Source organism: Podarcis raffonei, chromosome 14 (genome assembly GCF_027172205.1).
Source record: "Podarcis raffonei isolate rPodRaf1 chromosome 14, rPodRaf1.pri, whole genome shotgun sequence".
Lineage (NCBI taxonomy): Eukaryota > Metazoa > Chordata > Lepidosauria > Squamata > Lacertidae > Podarcis > Podarcis raffonei.
This window is the reverse complement of record NC_070615.1, coordinates 17,026,609-17,036,643: the sequence shown is the minus strand read 5'-3', so window position 1 is coordinate 17,036,643 and position 10,035 is coordinate 17,026,609. Positions and strand designations below refer to the sequence as shown.

General features: G+C 44.3%; 1 protein-coding gene across 1 annotated transcript in view; it reads left to right on the top strand.

Annotated features, from left to right (window-relative positions):
- The first annotated feature begins 542 nt into the window (after positions 1-542).
- Positions 543-10,035, top strand: part of ZFAND6 (zinc finger AN1-type containing 6) — a 78,462-nt gene continuing 68,969 nt past the window's right edge. Inside the window, exon 1 of the mRNA XM_053365479.1 lies at positions 543-841. The gene's annotated coding sequence lies outside the window, so the exon portion shown is untranslated. The remainder of the gene's footprint in view (positions 842-10,035) is intronic.

Here is a 10,035-nt window from a genome sequence, read left to right as displayed (position 1 = left end):
AGACTTGGTTCAGATGATGCCTGAGGCAAAGGATCTGGTGCAGACTGAGACTCCTCTGGTTCCGAGTCCCAGCCCGAGTCCCAGGCCATCACACTATTATTGGCAAGGCACAATCTTGCAGATGAGGAGAACCATGGATGTCATCTTGAGCTCCTTGGAGGGAATAAATGCAATAAATAATACAAAACAACAATGTGCATGAACATCAGGATTGTAAACTGCTTTGTGTTCTTCCTTTAGCAGTGTGTCATATAAACCTATGCAACTGTGTGCATTTCTACATGTGAACGTGTCCATAAATCTGCTTGCGGAACACATGTCTTGGGCGTGCATTTGCAGGACCATTGAACCTGACGACACCAAACTACTTCAGGGGATCAAGCAAGCCCACACTTCCTGGTTTTCTCCTGCAATGGTGGCTCCTCTTTGCCAGGAAGGGAGAAGGAAGGAGAAGGGATAGGATAGAGAGGGGTTACACCACTCTGATGTCATAATACTTCTGACATCACAGCCTTGCTGCTTAAGAGGAAGTCATTTGCCAGTCAGCAGAAAGAAGGAAAAGAACGTGAGAAGCAGAGAGGGAAGAAAGATGAAGAGGGGGAAGGGGCATGGAGAGGAAGAGAGGAGACGCTCTAAAGATCTGATGTTCTCAGATGCCTGACACACACCTTCAGCTGATAGCTGTGCAGTTTTCCTCGTGGCTCTTAAATGTTTCGGCAAGTGTGATGTTAAGGACAAGTGGTACCATCTCCACCCATCAAATTCCTCTCCTCTATGCTTCCTGCACATTTACATGCAAAGTCCAGGTGGGCATGCATTGCGGATGGTTGATGTGAGAACGGTAAGTGTTCCCCCCGTTCTATTGATCAGCCATTCTATTGTAAGATAGGGTGGGGTGTTCAAAGACTGAACAGAGAGTTCTGAAGCAGATCTCCAAAGGCCACCCAAAGGCCAATGGTCTGTAGCCTGGAAATATGCAATAGGCTTGAAATGCTTAGAACATCTTCTGCGATATTTTAGCCCAGCTGTTGTGGGTTCGAATCCTACTCACTAGAGATCATACCATTTGGAAAGGCTTCAAAGTTTAGGCCTTGCCTGTACAGTGGTACACTGGTTCTCAGATGCCTTGGTTCTCAAACGCCGAAAACCTGGAAGTAAGTGTTCTGGTTTTTGAATGTTTTTCAAAAGCCAAACATCCGATGCGGCTGTCAGCTATTGTTTCCGGGGCACCTGCACCAATCGGAAGCCATGCCTTGGTTTTCAAACATTTTGGAAGTCAAACGGACTTCCGAAACGAATTAAGTTCAAGAACCAAGGTGCCACTGTATTTGGTGCTTTTGTTTTTGCTATTTATTTTGCGTTTTGGTTTTTGAGGCTTTTTCGGTTAATTTGTTTTTGTGACTATGTGGAACGCAGTTCAGCTACTGATTGGTTGATTGTGTGACTGCGGAAATGGATAAAAGCCCCCCATCCAAACAATGACTATCATCAGTGCAGGTAAGGAAAAATAATAATTTTTATTTTTATCATCTACAATACTGCCTTGTTTATTTTATAGTACATTGATTATTGCTTTCATTTTATGGATCAATTAGATAGTAGAATTCATGTTAAATTGCTGTTTTAGGGGTTGTTTTTAGAAGTCTGGAACAGATTAATCCGTTTTGCATTACTTTCTACGGGAAAGCGCACCTTGGTTTTGGAATGCTTTGGTTTTGGAATGGACTTCTGGAATGGAATGAAAGTTTGAGAACCAAGGTACCACTTCATGGTGGTATCTGTGTCTGAGTTGCCGACTGAAGAAGCCCAGAGGACTTTCAGGCAGAGCAAACAGTACAGGGTTAGATGTTAGATGCTCTGTTGGTGGGTCTTTAAATTAGCCTTTGGACCTGAGTTTATGGCAAGAGATGAAGAGGATTACTACTACTACTACTACTACTAGTAGTAGTAGTAGTAAGGATGGCAGCTTAATTTTGCTTCTGGGGCAGCCATAGCTTTATGTTGCAGCATCTGTCTTTTGTACGTAAGCACCCAGGTTCAAATCCTGCTACCTCCAGATAAAGAAATTAATAATAATAATAATTTTTATTTATACCCCGCCCTTCCCGGTTCAGAAAACCAGGCTCAGGGCGGCTAACGACAAATTTAAAACACTTAATTGATGCAACAACAAAACAGCATAAAATACAGTATAAAACGTGAATAACAATAAATTCGGAATTCAAAAATCAATTTAGGGAGGAAATCCATCCAATAAACATTAGATGATCACCAGGGCTATCTGGCTGAATTAGTCCTATTTGGGCCAACGAGGAGACCAGGGGAGAATTAGCTGTGGGATCCCAGAGCGGGTAATCTTCATAAAAAGGGGAGGGAAGGAAGGGAAATAAAATGTCAGAGAAAGTTCAAAATTGAAAGCCAGGCGGAATAGCTCTGTCTTACAGGCCCTGCAAAAGGAAGTTAAATCCTGCAGGGCCCTGGTCTCATGGGACAGAGCATTCCACCAGGTCGGAGCCATCACTGAGAAGGCCCTGGCCCTGGTAGAGGATAATCTGACTACCTTAGGGCCCGTGACCTCTAAACTATGATTATTCATGGACCTAAAGGTCCTCTGCAGGTCATACCAGGAGAGGCAGTCCCGTAAATACGAGGGCCCTAAGGTACCAGGATCGGGAAAGTAGTGGGTTATGTGGACTAACAGAATTATTCTGCATTAAATAACTTCAGCTATCAGCTTTCAACAATAAGGGTCAGCCCCAAAACAGGTTGTCACCAAGTCCCATTGACACAACCGCTACCCCTTCCACATATTCTCCTGCTTCTAAGCTGGCAGCTGGAGGAGGGGGGTAGCTGGTGCTTCTCAAGAGCATAGCTGTCAACCGTCCCTTATTTGGCGGGAAAGTCCCTTATCCCAGCGCCGTGTCCCGCTGCTGTCCCTTTTTGATGATGTCCCTTAAATTTCCCAAGTTTCAAAGGAAGCAGCTCCTCTCCCTCCCTCCCTGCCGGCCAGGGAGGAGGGAGGCTCCAACTGTATTGCTTGGCTGCGTTGCTCACCCAGTAAGGAGTCTAAGAACAACTGGGGGGTGGAGCTTGCATGCCTTGTGCCGATCAAATTGGCCACGTTGCCTGGGGACTCACCTTTGCTCAGCGCTTCCCAGCAGAGAGGTGACGGTGGTTTTCCTTGCTGCATCCCCTTTGCCGGGTTGCTGCGCTGTGGGAACCACCGCTTGAGGCTTCGTTTGGCTGCTGGCTGGGCTTTCTGCCTTTGGCTCGGAGGGGCTCAGAAGGCAAACATACCTGTGCTCTGAAAATCCCTTATTTTGGCTGCTGATCCCTTATTTTCGAGGCTGCTGGTCCCTTATTTTCAAATCTGTAAGCTGACAGCTATGCTCAAGAGGGTTGGATTTGGCCCTGGGACTTCCAGTTGCTGATCCTCGCCTTACAAGGATATGATGTGCTGGTTCAGCACAGAAGAAGCAATAAATGACACAGCCTTCTGGGCACACCTTTCCGAGAGTTATGTTAATAGGGGTCCTATTGGAGAGGTGATGCTGACCCCCATCATTGTATTTCAGGCCAGATGTTATTTTCCTTGAGAGCATCTGTATCTCTGAGCGGCTCGCAGGTGAACCCCCTGGTGCCTCTGTAAACAATACAAAATATGCTAGGTATGAGCAAAGGCAGGAATAGTCCTTCGGGAGCCAAATTGCTTTTAAAAGAACAGTTGTGTGTCAGCACTGTTGCTACAGTTTGATTGCAAAGTCTAATAAAAGAAAAATTTGCAACAAATGTTCTTAAAATTTGCACTCTCAACCTCGAATGTATCCAAGAGCTAGACTTTCAGTTCTGCAGAATTTAACCTTCCTGGCTCCAAACTAGTCTGAAACGGAACTGGGGCTATGTTAGAGTGGGACAAACCTTGTCGGTTACAGGTTTTCATTTTTCACTTTGTCACATTTCTGGATTTGTTTGCAATTTAAGCAAATAAGTCCTCATGAGTGTTTGTCAGCATTTTGGGGGAGCAATGTTATGCATAAAAAGCTGGAGGAAAGCAAGCAGGTAAAAGCTAGGGTTGCCATATGTCCAAAATTTTCTGTACATGGCCAGGATTCAGCTGTTGGAAACAGTGTCCAGAAGGAAATAGCTGAAATCCAGATGTATGGCAACCCATGTCAGAAGTGTCGAATATTCAACAACTTTGGGCAAAACTTTAAAAAGCTCAAAAACTTTGACCAAAAGGGGGGGGGGGAATCTCAACAACTTTTGTGTCCACATTTTCACTTTTTGAATTTTGAAATATGCCAGTTAGGTAAAGGGACCCCTGACCATTAGGTCCAGTCGTGGCCGACTCTGGGGTTGCAGCGCTCATCTCGCTTTATTGGCCGAGGGAGCCAGTGTACAGCTTCCGGGTCATGTGGCCAGCACGACTAAGCCACTTCTGGCGAACCAGAGCAGCGCACGGAAACGCCGTTTACCTTCCTACCTATTTATCTACTTGCACTTTGACGTGCTTTCGAACTGCTGGGTGGGCAGGAGCAGGGACCGAGCAACGGGAGCTCACCCCGTCACGGGGATTCGAACCGCCGACCTTCTGATTGGCAAGTCCTAGGCTCTGTGGTTTAACCCACAGCGCCGCCCACATCCCTTTAGATAGAGTTAAGCCAGTGTAAATTTGCATCAGTTCCAAACTCTGCTCAGCACAGTATGTATAAATATCTGTATAAATATATTTGCAGAGCAATTTCCCCTGATATATCACATTTTCATATGCTGTTTTCACTAATATATGCATTTTCATGCAGACTGCACCTCAGTATATGCATTTATGTGCACATTGCTTGGCTGGAGAACTGCATCGCAAAATTCAGAGAATTCAAAATTTTAAAGATGGTTGAGTTTGGGGAAGAGCTCTGTGGCTCAGCATCTGCTTTGCATGCAGAAGGTCCCAGCTTTGATCCTTGGCTTCTCCAGGTAGAGATGGAAAGTTCCCCTGCCCTAAACTCCAGAGAGCGGCTGCCACCTAGTGTAGACAATACTGAGCTAGATGGACCAATAGGCTGACTTAGTATTAAGGCATCTTCTGTGTTGTGTTGTGCTATGCTATGTTTCAGTTTGCTGATCATTTCAGAGGGTGCAAATGAGCTCATCTTTAAAAGATGTGGAAATTCGGAGAACTGAATTTAAGATGGGCAAAATGAGAAACTTGATATATTTGCCTATCCCTATAGCCTATAGGTGCTGGAGGAGACTCTTGAGAGTCCCATGGACTGCAAGAAGACCAAACCTATCCATTCTGAAGGAAATCAGCCCTGAGTGCTCACTGGAAGGACAGATCCTGAAGCTGAGGCTCCAATACTTTGGCCACCTCATGAGAAGAGAAGACTCCCTGGAAAAGAGCCTGATGTTGGGGAAAATGGAGGGCACAAGGAGAAGGGGATGACAGAGGACGAGATGGTTGGACAGTGTTCTCGAAGCTACCAGCATGAGTTTAACCAAATTGCGGGAGGCAGTGGAAGTCAGAAGTGCCTGGCATGCTCTGGTCCATGGGGTCACGAAGAGTCGGACACAACTAAACAACTAAACAACAACAGCCTGCATAGGATCCATAACGACATAGGTGCTGGGTTCCACCCAACTTGGGGGAGAGTCCGTCGTGCACATGACATCACACACACGATTCGAACCACCAACCTTCTGATCAGCAAGCCCAAGAGGCTCAGTGGTTTAGACGTGAAAGGGGAAAAGGGAAAGGGAGCAAGCTCAATTCTTCAAAGGTTATTTGTTTGAGCCTGCTAACATCAGCTTCAATTTTATGTTTCACCTCGCAATAGGTTTGCAGCTAACTGTGGGTTTTTATTTTACTTCTTCGGAAGAGAGAGGTAGTAGCAGGCAGGCTGGCATGAAAACGGAAAACTGCAAATGAGTTGAGCAGACAAATGAAGCAAGGAGGGACATTCACTGGATCAGAACCAGAAAATGGCCAGCACAGAGCGTAACAAATCGGCAATACAGCTGTGCCCCAGGGCATTCAGACAGGAATCTAGCAGCTGATGATAAGAAAACAAAGGCAAAACAGAATTGGAGGAGATGGCCTGTGCAATTCGGAATTTTTTTCCTTTGCATTCCTACATGGAGCCAATTTAAATATTAAGAACATACGAAGGTTAGCATAGCCTCCTTGCTGGACCACACCAAGGTCACATGAGACTGGCATTCTGTTTTAAACTGTAGATGCCTCTGAAAGAGAGGTGTTGACTGACCAGGAGAACCAAACCAGTCTGTCCTGCTCCTGTGCTTTTTAAATAGCAGCTTGATCTACACAAATCAGTAGGTGAAGCATGTTTACCTACTAATAATTGCAGATCATGTCTGCTTAGAATCAGTAATGGACTGAGTGAGGACTAGCAAACTGAAGCTTCGTCCAGATAAGGCAGAGGAATTGCTGGCAAGCGGTTCATCTTCCCAGGGCAGGAGGGTTCAACCACTTCGGGGTGGTGTCTTCTTCTCTGGCAATCACTCATAGCTGTGTAAGATTGTCTTCCACGAACACGGTTTTAACAGTGAGTCCATAAGTGACTGTGGAGGTCAATTCTGGATCCACACGTCCTTCCACAGTGGGGATGTAGTTTTCTGGGTGGGAGTTGATCATGGTGAGGGTTTGCCAAAATTGTCTTCCTCTTAGCTCGTTTCTCCCTTGCGTCCTGAATTCCCATGTCTTCAAAGTCCATGACACTTTTGGTAAAGGCTGTTCTCCAACTGGAGCGCTCGCAGGCCAGTGTTTCCCAGTTATCGGTGTTTGTACTACATTTTCTTAGATTTGCCTTGAGAGAGCCTTTAAACCTCTTTTGTTGACCACCAGCATTACGCTTTCCATTTTTAAGTTTGGAATAGAGTAGTTGCTTTGGGAGACGATAATCAGGCACCTGAACAACATGACCAGTCCAACGAAGTTGATGTTGAAGAATCATTGCTTCGACACTAGTGATCTTTGCTTCTTCCCGTACACTGATGTTAGTTCGTCTGTCTTCCCAAGTGATCTGTACAATTTTTCAGAGACACTGTTGATGGAATCTTTCAAGGAGTTGGAGATGGCATTTATAAGTGGTCCATGTTTCACAAGCGTACAGTAAGGTTGGCAGTACAATAGCTTTGTAAGCAAGCATTTTGGTTTCCCTGTGAATGTCCCAGTTCTCAAACACTCTGCACTCTCCTTAAATCAGGAATGGGGAATCTGTCACCCTCCGGATATTGCTGGACTTCAGCACATCATTCTTGGCCATTGCTGATTGTCTCAATACTGTTTGCGAATCTCTACCACAACTTCCCATTTAAAAAACCAAAACAAACAAAGAAGTCCTAAACTTTGCACGTAGCAAAGGCACTGCAGCCCTTGGATCATTTTGGGTTTTTTGGTGCATTTTTTAGATAGCACAGCTGGAACTGGCCAGATCATTGCCTCAGTCTCAGCCTTGCTCTGCCTGCTGCCAGGAAGTGAAAGATTGGGATAACGCAAGTAACCACCAGTCTGATTACAAGGCTGTAAAACATTTGAGTCTATTAAAGTGTTGTTTGAATGATAAATAATAACACTGGAGAGGATGATTACAAAAACAAAGGACAAATGAAATAACGAAGTAGATAAACTCATAAAAATGACTCTGATATCATGCGTGGATATTTTATGAACCCAACTAAAGTTAACTGCACATTTTTAACATCCAATACACAATAAAGAACAAACAGAGAGTTGCTTCTCATTTTAATAAGACACAATTATCCTTGTTTCTGGTAAATGCCAATGTCTTCCTAGACAGAAGCGTGCAGAGTGAAAAGCTGAAAGTCCGGAACGATATAAAAATCTATGGAGCTGCTCTTCTATAAATTATGGATGTAAAAGGGGAAACAGAGCATACTGATGTAAAATGAGCAGTCATTTCTTTTTACTCTGAGGGACTTCAGAGGCGATGCTAGAGGAATCTGGTCTCCTCTACTGACAACAACCAGGTAATGCTTAGGTATCTTGATTTGCAGAGAAGATAAGTAACACCTTGACATGAGGTTAGGCTATTTGTCCATCCAGCTCAGAACTGTCTACTCCTTATCCAGCAAGTGTCCTGGAAAAAACGAGACATCCCATTTCTCGCCTGAGAGCACAGCAGCCATTTTTGGTGCCATGATATCACCTGATTTCACACCAAACTCTTCCCCCCAAAAGCATTTTTTCACCACCGTGATCTCATGCGGTGCCCCCAAATATGCCTTTTTTGGGCACAGCTCCCCCCCAATCTTTTGAGCTCCGTGATCTTGTGCAGGAGAGCACGGGAGGAAGATGCATGTCCCAGTTTGGGGACTCAAGACGTTGGAGGGTGTGTTGCTCTGACAACCAGCAGCATTAAGGATAATGTTTTAATTTCCTGAAATGGAAATGCTTGCTTATATTGAATTGCTGTGTATTTTTAGTATGGGGTTTTCCCTTTAGCAATAGCTCTCATCTGATTGGCGAACTGTGAGTCACATGAGAGAGGCATTCCATTCTGTTGTGACTATTATTCAAGTCACTGTCGTTTTTAACTGTTCTCAGTTCTCTGTGTGTGAGGGAGAATCGATGCTGAGAGACTTCTCAGGATACTGCAGGGGGCAGAGTTTCAGGAAGAAGGCCAAGAGGAAGGGTAACTTGTTTGAAGGGCCCCTCAAACCTGGCCCTGAAACCAGATGCAGTTATCGAAGATATTATTTTAAATCACATCTGAAGCACATTCTTCCCCTCAAAGGATTCTAGGCACTGTTGTTTACCCCTTGCAGATTTACCATACCATGCAACACTCAACAAACTACAGTGCCATATCCCACAACTGTTCCAACAAAACCAGAACATCCCATGTTTTCCTGCAAGAGCATGGCGGCCATTTTGGGCAATAGCGTCTCATGCAATTTTGGGATGCAATCTTGTTTTCTCCGGGGTTGAGGTCTTGCATGGCACCCCAAAACACATTTTGTGGGGTGCTGTGCAAGAAAAGTGTTTTTCACTTGGGTCATGTGACCCAACATGGGACTGCAACCCCAGAAGATGGTGCCCCAAGTTTTTCCCCGTGTTGCACTGGAGGGTATGTCATGCCCAACTTTATTCACATCAAATATTTAAAGCACTATAATACCACTTTAAACAGTCCAGAATCCTGAGAGTTGTTAGGAAACTCCTCTTCCTTTCCCAGACCTGCAATTCCCAGTGTGGATTGACAATCAATCCCTCTTCACAGGGCATAGCTGTTAACTTTACCCTTTTTTAAAGGGAACTTTTCCTTTTTTAAAGGATCTGATTTCTTTCCGCAGGGCCTGTAAGACAGAGTTGTTCTGCCTGTCCTTTGGCTTGGAGCGAATTTGATTCCCTCCCCCTCTTTCTTTTTCCTTTCTCCTCCTGTGATGAGGCTGCATTTTAATATTTTAATGTTTCAATATTTTAATGTTGTATTTTAATCTTGTTTTTAAGTTGTATTCATTCAACTTGTTTTTAAGTTGTATTCATTCAACTTGTTTTTATTATTGCTTGTTAGCCCTGAGCCTGGCCTTGGCTGGGGAGGGCGGGGTATAAATAAAAATTATTATTATTATTATTATTATTATTATTATTATTATTAAATTCCCTTATTCCGAATAGGATTCCTCGCAAGAAAAGGGAAAAGTTGACAGCTATTAAGGTCTCCTAAAAACTCTCAGCGCCCTTAACAAATCCCAGGATTCTTTGGGGGAACGTATGACTGTTTAAAGTGGTATTGCTTTAACTCTTTGGTGTGAGTCCTCATTCAGAATCTGATAACAAGCCACTTTTGTTGAGGACTACCCATATTGCTGAGAACATCATAAAATAGTTCTCACACCACTGACCGGAAAGGGAAGGTGAGTCACACACACTGACTGGAAAGGCATTACTGGCTGCTGTGAGACCATTTCTTATTTTATTTTGCCGAATGCTTTGTAAACGCAGCTGTACCCTTCTTTTTGGAGAAGGGCTGGTAACTTTAATTACAGTGGTACCTC